Source organism: Elephas maximus, chromosome 4 (genome assembly GCF_024166365.1).
Source record: "Elephas maximus indicus isolate mEleMax1 chromosome 4, mEleMax1 primary haplotype, whole genome shotgun sequence".
Taxonomy (NCBI): Eukaryota; Metazoa; Chordata; class Mammalia; order Proboscidea; family Elephantidae; genus Elephas; species Elephas maximus.
Window position 1 is genome coordinate 178,673,830 of NC_064822.1, and position 15,263 is coordinate 178,689,092.

The following is a 15,263-nucleotide window of genomic DNA, read 5'->3' on the forward strand; positions in this document are numbered from 1 at the left end:
CCAGGTTAGATTCTTTGCCGATGCGCCTCATGCGCAGCCACCATCCATCACTGGAGGCTTGCGTGTTGCTATGATGGTGAACAGGTTTCAGTAAAGCTTCTAGACTGAGATGGGCTAGGAAGAAAGTCTGGGATCTACTTCCAAAAATCATTCAGTGGAAACCTTATGGATCACAACGATGAGATCCACAACCAATCATGGGGAGAGAGCAGGACCAGGCAGCATTTCATTCCACTGTGCATGAGGTCATCATAAGTTGGGGGCCAACTCAATGGCAGCTAGCAATTCTGTCTTGCTAGGTGGCTCTTTTTCTGGTCCTTTGGCTAGAGAGCATGCCTTTTTGGGTTTTTGTTGTCGTCTGTTTTGTCTGTGCCTGTTTTTTGTTTCCAGGTTGCCAGCTTCTCCAGCACCCTCTCCTGGATATGAGGCAAAAATAAAGCTCAAGGAACTCACTACCGTGTCGTTCTTTGGTTCCTGAGGTCCATAATCAGTCTGCCTTCTTCTCTCCAGTTTTCAGTCTTATTTGCTTTATATATAATGTCCAAGGTTTTTGGTGGTACTTAGTGGGAGGAGTATGGAAAAGTATGTCTTCCCAGGACCAGATAGACTTCTTGAGTGTATATGTATAATTATATATATATGTACATATAATCTTTCATGTCTCTACTTAGCCTGCTTAATCTTTCTTTACCTTCTTAAACATATGGAATATGGTTATAATTACTGCTTTTAATGTCCTTGTCTTCTAATTCTGTCATCTGTGTCTCTTCTGTATCTGTTTACACTGATTGATTTTTACGTGTCATATTTTCTTGCTTCTTTGCATGCCTGGTGATTTTTTTAATAGGCTTTATTTTTTAGGGCAGCTTTTAATCTACAGAAAAATTGTGCACACTATAGAAATTACAAAAAGAGCCCTCTCTTCACCCTGTAAACTGTTTCTCCTATTATTAACATCTTGCATTTGTGTGATACATTTGGTAAAAATGAAGACCCAATATGGATACAGTGTTGTTAACTAAAGCTCATTCTTTGCATTAGGGTTCACTCTTTGTGTTGTACAATTCTATACGTTTTGACAAATAAATTATGTCATGTGTCCACCATTACAGTATGTCTTAGAGAAAACTTAGATGCTGGTTCAAAGCAAAACAGAGAAGTTTAACAAGGACTTAAAGAACAATTTGAGTCAGGAATTACACAGCCCATCGAAATGAAACCATGAAGTTCGAGGCACAATAATTACACAAATATTTTATAGGGTTCAGACAAAGAACAGGGCTTACAGTATTTTGATTGGTTACTCTTTGGTTGAGGTCACAAAAAGATGTGTTAGGAGGTGGAGAATAGACTTCTATTGGATAATTAAGTGCAGAGCCTTACAGTGATTGATTTCAGAGACTAATTTACAGAGATTCTTAATTATAGTTATGCATCCTTCGGAAAGAGTCATAAAAACATTACTGATTCATGTTAAACAGCTCTAACCAGATTTCACAGGGTTTTTGATAACTATTTGGTATCAGTACTTCATTTCCCAGAAACAGTTTGTTAAAACAAAACCCTTTTAAGTTGTCTGGGAAACTTTTAGATAAGTCTAGTTCCAGGACCCTTTCAAAACAATTTTTTATTGCATCCTTGTCATGAAGAAACATTTCTTAGGCCCACTTTACACAAAAAGACACCTGTGTCAAGATTCTCTTCCTTAGAGTATGTTATAGATTGAATTGTGTCCCCCCAGAATATCTGTCAACTTGGCCAGGTCATGATGCCCAGTATTGTATGATTGTCTACCATTTTGTCATCTGATGTAATTTCCCTATGTGTTGTAAATCCTATCACTATGATGTTATGGCATGGATTAATGGCAGTTATATTAATGAGATCTACAAGGTTAGATAGTGTCTTAAGCCAATCTCTTTTGAGATATAAAAGAAAGAAGCAAGCAGAGAGACATGGGGACCTCATAACACCAAGAAAGCAGGGCCGGGAGCAGAATGTGTCCTTTGGACCTGAGGTTCCTGCGCTGATGCTCCCAGACCAAGGGAAGATTGATTACAAGGACCCTCCTCCAGAGCTGACAGAGAGAAAATGCCCTCCCCTGGAGGTGACGCTCTGAATTTGGACTTCCAGCCTACTAGACTATGAGAAAATAAATTTGTCTTTGTTAAAGCCATCCACTTGTGGTATTTCTGTTATAACAGCACTAGAAGGCCAAGACAGAATGCATTTCTTTTACATTCTGGCTTGACCACAGAGTGAAACTCCCCCCAGTTCCCATGTCTACTAGTAATGAAGGAGCCAAACTGCAGGTGCCAGTGAAAAGCCTGGTTGACTCTGCCAAGAACAGCTAGGCAAATAAGGAGTACCAGGAAGGCATGTAAAAAGGCCAGCTTAATTAGCAAAACTGAGTTTAATTCAATCATTTAGTCCTGATCGAAAAGGCTTCATGAGCTTCTCTTTACATTTCCCCCCCTTTGATCAGGGATTTTATCAAACATCCTCTGATCAATTCAAGAAGTATTTCTTCTGCATGGACTTAGTTTTAAACTGGCATTAGTTATGCTGTTCTTTGATGGCTTCTTGAACCAGCAAGCATTTAATTCTTGCTATAAGGGAATTCTCATCTCCCAGGTGAGCTGGTCTCATAAAGGAGTAACTCATCTTCTGCAATGTGTTTCTAGCCATTAGGCAGCTTCAGTTTTTCTTCACCATGGTATTGTACAGCTTTTAAGGTAGTTAGTAGGACACTTAGTGGTTTAGAGAGCCTAGTGACTTTACCATATGTTTGAACTAAACTCAAGTTTTTTCCAATTCATTAGAGATGTTCACTGTCTCCACAGACATTAGCCTGTGCATGGGCATCAGATTGTTTTTCTGGGTCACGGCATTAGTGGTTACTTTTATACAACATTTAATAGTGCTAATTACAATGACTATTAATGTTAAACTCATAATACCAGAGAACAGAATTGATCTAACCCAGGCACCTACTCTGTTGGGTAGCCAGCTGAACATATTAGAGAAGGAAAAACCAAAACATGGTTGTTCAAGAATGTATAACTAGGTGACTTTTTGGTCCGTTTTTACAATGTTTAGTTTTATTTCCTCAGAAGTATTAATCTAGGCGTGGCATGAAGTATTAGCTATAGTGCAGACTTTTTTTTCTTGAGTTAACAAAAAATCTAGGACAATTTTTTCAAGACAACTTTAGCTAGTGAATTTAACAATTTTTTGAGAAGGTATAGCACTAGCCATATCAGCAGCTATTAGTTTTATTGTGTCTGAGATATCTTTAACAGTGAGTCCTAAATTTATAATTTTTACCATGGCATGAATGTTTTCACAAAGGAAAATCTACCTTCTGGTTTTTCTGTAACTGGGTTGTATCTATAGCTTAGGGTTTTTTGTTTTGTTTTAACAAATTTAGAGTGTTAGTCTAATGTAGGAAACCCTGGTGGCATAGTGGTTAAGTGCTACAGCTGCTAATCAAGAGGTTGGCAGTTTGAATCTGCCAGGCATTCCTTGGAAACTCTATGGGGCAGTTCTACTCTGTCCTATAGGGTCGCTATGAGTCGGAATCAGCTCGACAGCAGTGGGTTTGGTTTTTTTTGTTTGTTTGTTTTTGGTTTAGTCTAATGTAAACTTTTATTATAAGAATGGATATCTACAGGTAGTCCATGTGGCTTGAAGTACATTGGCCTGTTATATTCTAGTTATGCAAACAGGATAGGGTCCAGGAATAGGGCTTATTATTTGGATTTGAACTGGTAAATTTGGGGTATCTTGCTCCTCCATATAAAAAAATACATATTCATATGGGGCCCATGGGGACAGTTTGATTTATTTGTTCAATCCAATTTTCTGTCAAGGAGTTATTTCAAATAGATAATCATCTTAATCTTAGCCAGTTCCACATTTGAACATAAAAAGACTTCTTTCCCTGTGGGCATTCCAACATATGGAAGGGGAATTATATGAAATAAAGCATTCATTGGAGAAGTTAGCTGTTCTTAAATAGGCCCATTGCCGGCAATAAGTTTATAATAAGAAAAAAATTAAACTATCTACTATAAAGATCATTCTTTTAGAGAGTAACCATTAAATTCAAATCTTTTATATTAAGACCTATTAAACAATGAACTATTTTGGATTTCAAAAGGTAATTATCTTAAAAGTAGTCAGCTATAAAAGTAACTTAAGTAGCAGGATGTCTTGTTTCTAGAGAAATAGAGCTATACATTATAACTGATTAATTTTCTTTTTGTCCTCTTTTTGAATACAAAAATTTATAGTTTTTTCACAAAGCATAACATTCTTTCTATGAAGAAAAATTTAACTTAAATACTATAAAATAATATTTCGATATGGATTTGAGAGCTGCAGTAAAATGAAATAGTCAAGAACAATTTCCTGTGCAGATATTGTAGCATCTTTGCAAAATAAGCTATTATTGGAAGATCTGATCAATGTTAAGACAGAATGACTTAAAAAATCTACCATTAATTATTTACTTGCCTTTTAGGAACTTTACATTTAAATTGCATTAGCCTTTAGATTTTTTTTTCTTTAGTACTACAATTTAAAAGATTATGTCAATAGCTTACATTTATTTAAGAAAAGCTCATTAATATAAAAATGTTAATTAAAAATAATACAGTAAGGCAACTTTAAAGGCTATAAATATTAGGCAGGGCATAACAACATCTAGTGTCAATATAAAGAATTAATACCACAGAGGGAAATTTCTCCACTTAGGGATAAATCAATTTACATGTAATCTCATAAGGAATACCTATGCCATTAGGAACAGAAGTCCAAGGACTTTAAGCCTGCATGTGCATGGGAAAGAAAGGACTGGACATAAATCAGAAAGCAACAGGTGGCAAAATGCTAATTTATAAATTCCAGCTAATAAAATAATGTTATTTTAAGAGCTATAAGTATCAAACAAAGAGCAGCTACTTCAGGGGCTTCCATACAACGTACCTTACTAGGAGAGAATACCAACTCAGTGAAGGATAATCAAGATAAATAGAAAAGTAAAGGTTATAAAGCATAGTCTAAAAATCTCATTTGCCTGCATGAAATCGTGTTCTATGGTCTTGGGCAGAGCTGTCTGCTTCTGCTAAAGTCATCTGCTTCTGTTTATTGGGGTAGATGAATTTAACTTCAATTCTTTTAGTTGGCTGGACAGTCCAAACAGAAGTTACAGTCGTATTTAATTGGGAGAGGTAGAGGTATATTCAAGTCTTAACTCCCTGTAATTTAGTAACATAAAGATTAGTAAAGAGAACTGCATACCATCTTTTCCAATGAGGCTCCAGGGAATCTTATAGCTGATGTCCTTTTTTTAATATACATAGTTTTCTGAAACAATATCGGGCAGATTTGGGGGTTTTTATTTCAGTTGTTAAAGACGTCTTCAACCTATAAAAATATTCCTTAGAGTATTGGATTAGGGATTGATGATATTTAACAATATTACAGTCAATGTAAGCAACATAAAAGAGGGCCATTTCATTTCAAAGAACTACTTTTATCATAGTTATCTCAGCATTCATTTCTTGGAGTTCACAGGAGGAATTATTTCAACATTATAATATCTTTTAATCTGTAGGATATTCTGTAACCACTATGATGTTATTAGTTATTGAAATAACTGATTCTTACTCTAAAAGAGGGAAAGGAAAATAAAAATGGTTTGTTATATTTAAAAATTAGAACACTGAACACTGATAATATTCTCATAAAAATCTTACGGTAATTCTTTTAGCTTACTCAGTCCCATATCACTAATCTTGGTTCCATGTTATTCTGGATTAGCAGCAACTTGAAAAATCTTATTAGTTTCTACACAAGAGAAATCCCAAACTAGTCCAAAAGCATCCATGTCTGAAATAATATAGTACTTTTTTATAAGCTTATATAGTCCATTTTCTGTCAAAACATCATGTTCAAATGTCCTAGCAAGTCAGCAAAGTAAAATTTATCTGTAAATAACAAAACTTAATTTGTAAAAAAACTTAACATAGCCATGATTAATTTATCATAAAAATACTTCCTCGAGGTGAAATACTTGAAAGAAATTACAAAAGTAATGCAAAACTAAGTAAAGTCAATTCAGACAAAAATATCTCTAAAACCTTATTTTCAAAGTTTTTTTTCAGACATAACACATAATAATCTTGAGACACAACACCATAAAGTTATAATATATCAAGAATATATCAAGATTATCACACTTCCAAACATTTGAAACAATGTGAATTTCCCCAGTTAAACCGTTGGCTTGACAATGCTGATTTAAAAGAAAGTAATTACAACCAAGTTAGCAATTCAAATAATAAAATTATGATATAATATCATGTGTTTGTTTAGCATCATGCAAATATTACTGACAAATTTTAACTCCAAGAAAATTTGGCACTTTTTCTGATTTGACAACATGTTTTTATGTAACTCATAACATATTAAATAAACTTTTTTGTATTATTATTATTTTATAAAACAGAAGCAAATCTTTTGAGGCTTTCCAAGAAGTTTTAAAGTTGTCAGGAGGTTATTATAGACCACCAAAAAAAAAAAAAAAATACTTGAGTTATTTAAAGAAAATATTTTAATGGTAAAAATCTTTGTTTTTGAAACCATGTACTTTGGTTTTAACTTAGGAATTTTATTTTAATGAGAGGCTGAGCCCTTGTTTTCAAGGCAGATTACACAAAGGATAAATTACCTTTTTAACCTAGTAATTAAAGAAAATGCTGTTATTTTTACAGTGAGAAATCCAATTCTTTGTTTATATGTGATTTGATATTAAGGCTTTTAAAAATTCTTATGATTTAACTCATTAAGCCTTTAGTTGCAATAATCAAGAACCTTGGTCATACTAAACAAAAAGTCTTAACAAATTTTCCAAATTCCTTGTCTTTGTTATATGTATATTTTTATAGTATAATCCTTGAGCAGTAAATACACTCGTTATTAAACTTAAATATACATGTACATATCTTTTCTCTGTGGCATAAATTTAGCTGTCTTTCTTTTAGCTTTAACTTTCTATTTAACTTTGTTATGGCCTTCATCATTTTCTTTTTTAAAATAATTTTTATTCTGCTTTAAGTGAAAGTTTACAAATCAAGTCAGTCTCTCACACAAAAACCTGTATATACCTTGCTACACACTCCCAGTTACTCTCCCCCTAATAAGACAGCCCACTCTCTCCCTCCACTCTCTCTTTTCATGTCTTTTTCGTCAGCTTTTAACCCCCTCCACCTCTCATCAACCTTCCAAGCAGGAGATGCCAACATAGTCTCAAGTGTCCACCTGATTGAAGAAGCTCACTCCTCACCAGCATCCCTCTCCAACTCATTGTCCAGTCCAATCCATGTCTGAAGACTTGGCCTTGGGAATGGTTCCTGTCCTGGGGCAACAGAAGGTCTGGGGGCGATGACCACCGGGGTCCTTCCAGTCTCAGTCAGACCATTAAGTCTGGTCTTATGAGAATTTGGGATCTGCATCCCACTGCTCTCCTCCTCCTTCGGGGGTTCTCTGTTGTGTTCCCTGTCAGGGGAGTCATCGGTTGTAGCCGGGCACCATCTAGTTCTTCTGGTCTCAGGATGATGTAGTCTCTGGTTCATGTGGCCCTTTCTGTCTCTTGGGCTTGTAATCACCTCGTGTCCTTGGTGTTCTTCATTCTCCTTTGATCCAGATGGGTTGAGACCAATTGATGTTTCTTAGATGGCTGCTTGCTAGTGTTTAAGACCCCAGACGCCACTCTAAAAAGTGGGATGCAGAATGTTTTGTTAATAGATTTTATTATGCCAATTGACTTAGATGTCCCCTGAGACCATGGTCCCCAGACCCCTGCCCCTGCTATGCTGGCCTTTGAAGCATTCAGATTATTCAGGAAACTTCTTTGCTTTTGGTTTAGTCCAACTGTGCTGACCTCCCCTGTATTGTGTGCTGTCTTTCCCTTCACCTAAAGTAGTTCTTATCTACTATCTAATTAGTCAATACCCCTCTCCCACCCGCCCTCCCTTCCCCCCTCGTAACCACAGAAAAATGTTTTCTTCTCAGTTTAAACTATTTCTCAAGTTCTTATAATAGTGGTCTTATACAATATTTGTCCTTTTGCAACTGACTAATTTCACTTAGCATAATGCCTTCCAGGTTCCTCCATGTTATGAAATGTTTCACAGATTCATCGTTCTTCTCTATTGATGTGTAGTATTCCATTGTGTGAATATTCCATAATTTATTTATCCATTCATCCATTGATGGGCACCTTGGTTGCTTCCACGTTTTTGGTATTGTAAACAGTGCTGCAATAAACATGGGTGTCCCTATATCTGTTTGTGTAAAGGCTCTTATTTCTCTAGGGTATATTCCAAGGAGTGGGATTGCTGGATCTTATGGTAGTTCTATTTCTAGCTTTTTAAGGAAGTGCCAAATCGATTTCCAAAGTGGTTGTACCATTTGACATTCCCACCAGCAGTGTAGAAGTGTTCCAATCTCTCCACAGCCTCTCCAGCATTTATTATTTTGTGTTTTTTGGATTAATGCCAGCCTTGTCGCAGTGAGATGAAATCTCATAGTAGTTTTGATCTGCATTTCTCTAATGGCTAATGATCGTGAACATTTCCTCATATATCTTTTAGTTACCTGAATGTCTTCTTCAGTGAAGCATCTATTCATATCTTTTGCCCCTTTTTTAATTGGGTTATTTGCCTTTTTGTTGTTGAGTTTTTGCAGTATGACGTAGATTTTAGAGATCAGGTGTTGATCAGAAATGTCATAGCTAAAAACTTTTTCCCAGTCTGTAGGTAGTCTTTTTATTCTTTTGGTGAAGTCTTTGGATGAGCATAAGTGTTTGATTTTTAGGAGCTCCCAGTTATCTAGTTTTTCTTCTACATTCTTTATAATGTTTTCTATACTGTTTATGCCATGTATTAGGGCTTCTAACGTTGTCCCTATTTTTTCTTCCACTATCTTTATCGTTTTAGATTTTATATTTAGGTCTTTGATCCATTTTGAGTTAGTTTTTGTGCATGGAATGAGGTATGGGTCTTGTTTCATTTTTTTACAGATGGGTATCCAGTTATACCAGCACCATTTGTTAAGAAGACTGTCTTTTCCCCATTTAACTGTTTTGGGGCCTTTGTCAAATATCAGCTCCTCATATGTGGATAGATTTATGTCTGGATTCTCAATTCTGTTCCGTTCGTCCATGTATCTGTTGTTGTACCAGTACCAGGCTGTTTTGATTACTGTGGCGGTATAATAGGTTCTAAAATCAGGTAAAGTAAGGCCTCCTACTTTGTTCTTCTTTTTCAGTAATGCCTTATTTATCTGGGGCCTCTTTCCCTTCCATATGGAATTGTTGATTTGTTTCTCCATCTCATTGAAGAATGTCGGGATTTGGATTGGAATTCCATTAAATGTGTAGATCGCTTTTGGTATGATAGACATTTTTATAACGTTGTCTTCCTATCCATGAGCAAGGTATGTTCTTCCACTTATGTAAGACTCTTTTGGTTTCTTGCAGAAGTGTAATATAGTTTTCTTTGTATAAGTCTTTTACACCACTAGTAAGATTTATTCCTAAGTATTTTATCTTCTTGGGGGCTACTATAAATGGCATCAATTTGGTGATTTCCTCTTCGATGTTCTTTTTGTTGGTGTAGAGGAATCCAACTGATTTTTGTATGTTTATCTTGTACCAGACAAGGATGCCCTCTATCACCACTCTTATTCAACCTTGTGTTGGAAGTCCTAGCCAGAGCAATTAGGCTAGATAAAGAAATAAACGGCATCCAGATTGGCAAGGAAGAAGTAAAAGTATCTCTATTAGCACTCTGCTGAACTCTGCTAATAGTTTCAGTAGTTTTCTGAAGGATTCCTTAGGGTTTTCTGTGTATAAGATCATGTCATCTGCAAATAGAGATACTTGTACTTCTTCCTTGCCAATCTGGATGCCGTTTATTTCTTTATCTAGCCTAATTGCTCTGGCTAGGACTTCCAACACAAGGTTGAATAAGAGTGGTGATAGAGGGCATCCTTGTCTGGTTCTTGATCTCAGTGGGAATGTTTTCAGGCTCCCTCCATTTAGGGTGATGTTGGCTGTTGGCTTTGTATAAATGCCCTTTATTATGTTGAGAAATTTTCCTTCTATTCGTATTTTGCTGAGAGTTTTTATCCTGAATGAGCGTCGAACTTTGTCAAATGTCTTTTCTGCATCAGTTGATAAAATCATGTGATTCTTGTCTTTTGTTTTATGTATGTGGTGGATTACATTAATTGTTTTTCTAATGTTGAACCATCCCTGCATACCTGGTATGAATCCCACGTGGTCATGGTGAATTATTTTTTTGATATGTTGTTGAATTCTATTGGCTAGAATTTTGTTGAGGGTTTTTACATCTACATTCATGAGGGCTATAGGTCTATAATTTTCTTTTCTTGTGGTGTCTTTACCTGGTTTTGGTATCAGGGATACGGTGGCTTCATAGAATGAATTTGGTACTATTCCATCCTTTTCTATGTAGTGGTGGTGTTTAGTAGTAGTAGTGGTGTTAACTCTTCTCTGAAAGTTTGGTAGAACTCTGCAGTGAAGCCCTCCGGACCAGGGCTTTTTTTCCTTTTTTTTTTTGGAATTTTTTTTATTACCTTTTCAATCTCTTCTTTTGTTATGGGTCTATTTAGTTGTTCTACCTCTGCTAGTGTTAGTTTAGGTAGGTAGTGTGTTTCTAGGAATTCATCCATTTCTTCTAGGTTTTCAAATTTGTTTGAGTATAGTGTTTCATACTAATCTGATACAATTCTTTTAATTTCAGTTGGGTCTGTTGTAATATCGCCCATCTCATTTCTTATTCAGGTTATTTGCTTCCTCTCCTGTTTTTCTCTTGTCAGTTTGCCCAATGGTTTACCAATTTCGTTGAGTTTTTCAAAAAGCCAGCTTTTGGTCTTGTTAATTCTTTGAACTGTTTTTCTGTTTTCTATTTCATTTAGTTCAGCTCTGATTTTTATTATTTTCTTCTGGTACCTGTGGTTTTCTTTTGTTGCTCTCTTTGTATTTGTTCAAGTTGTAGGGATAATTCTTTGACTTTGGCCCTTTCTTCTTTTTGGGTGTGTGCATTTATTGATATAAATTGGCCTTGGAGCATCTCTTTTGCTGTGTCCCAAAGGTTCTGATAGGATGTGTTTTCATTCTCATTGGATTCTATGAATTCCTTTATTCCATCCTTAATGTCTTCTATAATCCAGTGTTTTTTGAGCAGGGTATTGTTCAGTTTCCAAGTGTTTGATTTCTTTTCTCTGTTTTCCTGTTACTGATTTCCACTTTTATGGCCTTATGGTCAGAGAAGATGCTTTGCAATATTTCAATGTTTTGGATTCTGCTAAGGCTTGCTTTATGGCCTAATATGTGGTCTATTCTAGAGAGTGTTCCATGTGTGCTAGAAAAGACAGGATAGTGGCTTGCTGTTGGGTGGAGTGTATGTCTACGAGGTCAAGTTGGTTGATTGTGGCATTTAGATCTTCTGTGTCTTTATTGAGCTTCTTTCTGGATGTCCTGTCCTTCACTGAAAGTGATGTGTTGAAGTCTCCTACTATTATTGTGGAGCTGTCTATCTCACTTTTCAATGCTGATAGAGTTTGTTTTATGTATCTTGCAGCCCTGTCATTGGGTGCATAAATATTTAATATGGTTATATCTTCTTGGTGTATTGTCCCTTTAATCATTATATAGTGTGCTTCATTATCCTTTCTGATGGATTTAACTTTAAAGTCTATTTTGTCAGAAATTAATATTGCCACTCCTGCTCTCTTTTGATTGTTTTTTGCTTGATATATTTTTTTCCATCCTTTGAGTTTTAGTTTGTTTATGGCTCTAAGTCTAAGGTGTGTCTCTTGTAGGCAGCATATAGACCGATCGTGTTTTTTAATTCATCCTGCCACTCTCTGTCTCTTTACTGGTGCATTTAGTCCATTTACATTCAGGGTTATTATGCATAGGTATGAATTTAGTGCTATCATTTTGATGTCTTTTTTGTGTGTTGAGAGCTTCTTTTTCCCACTTGATTTTATGTGCTGAGTAGATTTTCTTTATATATTGTCCTTTCCTCATATTTGTTGTTGTTGATTTTGTTTCTGCTGAGACTGTATTTTTCCCTCGTATTTTGTTTTGATGAGTAGGATAGTTTGTCTCCTTTGTGGTTACCTTATTATTTACCCTTATTTTTCTAAATTTATAAGTAACTTTTATTTCTTTGTATTGCCGTATATTCCTCTCCATGTGGAAGGTGTATGATTACATTTCTTAGCCCCTCTTTATTATTTTAATGTTGTCTTGTTTTATATAATAACATTGCCATTACTCTGTGTTGGGCTTTTTTTTTTTTCCTTAATCTTGCTTTGTTTTTTGTTTTGTTTTGTTTTGTTTTGTTTTTGGATTTCCTTGTCTGGGTTGACTTCTGGTTGCTCTGCCCAGTGCTCTAGTCTTAGGTTAATACCTGATATTATTGATTTTCTAACCAAAGAACTCCCTTTAGTATTTCTTGTAGTTTTCATTTGATTTTTACAAATTCCCTCAACTTACGTTTATCTGGAAATGTCTTAATTTCACCTTCATATTTAAGAGACAGTTTTGATGGATATATGATTCTTGGCAGGCAATTTTTCCCTTCAATTTTTTAAATATGTCAACCCATTGCCTTCTTGCCTGCATGGTTTCTGCTGAGTAGTCTGAGCTTATTCTTATTGGCTCTCCCTTGTAGCTGACTTTTCTTTTATCTCTTGCTGCTTTTATAATTGTCTCTTTATCTTTGGTTTTGAGAAGCTTGATTATAATATGTCGTGGTGACTTTCTTTTAAGATCTACCTTGTGTGGAGTTTGATGAGCATCTTGGATAGCTACCTTCTCATCTTTCACAATATCAGGGAAGTTTTCTGCCAACAAATCCTCAACAATTTTCTCTGTATTTTCTGTTATCCCTCCCTGTTCTGGTACTCCAATCACTCATAGGTTATTTCTCTTGATAGAGTCCCACTTGATTCTTAAGGTTTCTTCTTTTTTTTTAATTCTCTTATTTGATTTTTTCTTCAAATATATTACTGCCAAGTGATTTATCTCTGAATTCAGAAATTCTAGCTTCTACTTGCTCAATTCTGCTCAACTGACTTTCTATTGAGTTATCTAATTCTGTGATTTTATTGTTAATCTTCTAAATTTCTGATTGCTGTCTGTCTATGGATTTTTCCAGCTTATTAAACTTTTCATTATGTTCCTCAATAATCTTTCTAATTTCTTCAGTTGCTTTATCTGTGTGTTCCTTGGCTTGTTCTGTGTATTGCCTCATTTCCTTCCTGATGTCTTGAAGGGTTCTATATATTAAACTTTTGTATTCTGCATCTGGTAATTCCAGGAATGCACTTTCATCTAAAAGATCCCTGGATTTTTTGTTTTGAGAGCCTGTTGAGGTGATCATGGTCTGTTTCTTTATGTGACTTGATATTGACTATTGTTTCCGAGCCATCTATAAGTTACTGTATTAGTTTATGCTTGCTTCCTGTGTCGTAGCTGCTTGCTTTGTTTTGTTTTGGTATACCCCTATGGGTTGCTTGAGTGAGCTAGCTTGATTATTTTGGCCTTTGGGGCTCTGGTGTCCTGTCCCCAGCTGGCTAAAGCTGTTATCAGGTATATCAGTCTAGGAGTCCATTCAGTTTTCTTGCATGAATTCAGCTCAGGTTTCCAGGTAGCTGATCATCAAGTGTGTGGTACAGGCTCTGTCCTACAGTCTTAGAGGGGCAGGGGTGATTGGCGTATATACCGGTATCTGATTGTAGCAGGGGGTCACCCTCTGAACAAGGCAGGGAGCTGAGAACCAACCCCCAAGTGTCTCTAAGGAAAACACATCTCTGTTCCCTAGAGTGTGCTGGTGGGTGGGTTCTGCAGAGGGACCATGGGCACCCAAAGTTTTTGTTGTAAAGACTGGGAGGTACCAGTTATCCCTGGGCCCCTTTTGTGGGTGGCTGGGTGACCCAAGTGGAGCCACCAGTCCTTAGGTCTCTGTTGTGGGTAGGTGAGGACCTTGTTTAATAGGCAAAGCAACGTTAAACATCAAACACCCACCTCTCCACTGCACCGCTGAAATGGTTGGAGTTTGTCAACAAGGGCCTATTCTCCCAAAATGGGCCCACAGAGGTCCATGCAGAAGGGAAAGGTGCTCAAAGTCCATGGACGGTTTATGCCTGGACAGGAGCCACTTCTGTCCTGAGCTCCCCCAGTTAATGGAGCTAGCAAATTATCTTTTCCCCCCACTTGCAAATTTTTTCCTTCCCCAAGGCTGGGAGGACGGCTCCAGGTGCTCACCAGGGTCAATCTCAGGCCTAGGGTTTCAGCTACTGAGGCTGGCTTGGGGTTGGGGGGGGCACGGTAAAAAATATGCAAGTACTTAGCTTTCCCCGAGAGCGTCCCTCTCCTCAGGTTCCAGAGGTGTGAGTGGGCTGTGTGGCTGGCTGCTTCTCCCTGAGGAAACTGCGGCCGAACACTAGCACCAGCCAGCCGCCACCGTAGCTCTGGGAATGGTGCCTGAGGGCTCCCCGCGATTCAGGTCTGGTAACTCCTCTCTGCTTCTGAACGGTCTCTTTCTCCCTCTGCTCCTCAGTTCATTGTGTAAGCTTGCCTTTGGTGCTCAGAGTTCCAGCTTGTCACAAATATACTTGTTTCAATTGTTTTTTTGGGTCCTTGTTGTAAAGAGGGCTTGACGGAAGTGTCTGTCTATTCCACCATCTTGGCTCCACCTGCATTATTTTCTATATCCACCTAAATTTTTCTTTTTCCTATCTTGGAACAACCAGTCTCCTTCATTTTAGGACAACATTACTATCCTTTCTTTTAACAAAACACACTCTATATATTCAGTTCAGCTTAAGTTACTTAAAAAGACTCTAGGGCCTAATTTAAGTTGACATATTATACAACAAAAACTTTACCAGAGCAAATTTATCTTATTAATTCCTGAGAACATTAAGATTATTTCATTTATATAAACACTTATTTATCATTGAAACAATTAGAATAAATTCTCTGAAGAAGTATTATAATTTAATTAAATAATACCAGGAGTCGGAATCGACTCGACGGCATTGGGTTTTTTGGAGGTAGGAGGTTATTATACTCTCATAATTTTATTTTTTGACATACTTTATGAGATTTTTGGTGCATTGTTTTTCAATACATCAAAGTATACTAAAGTTTTCAC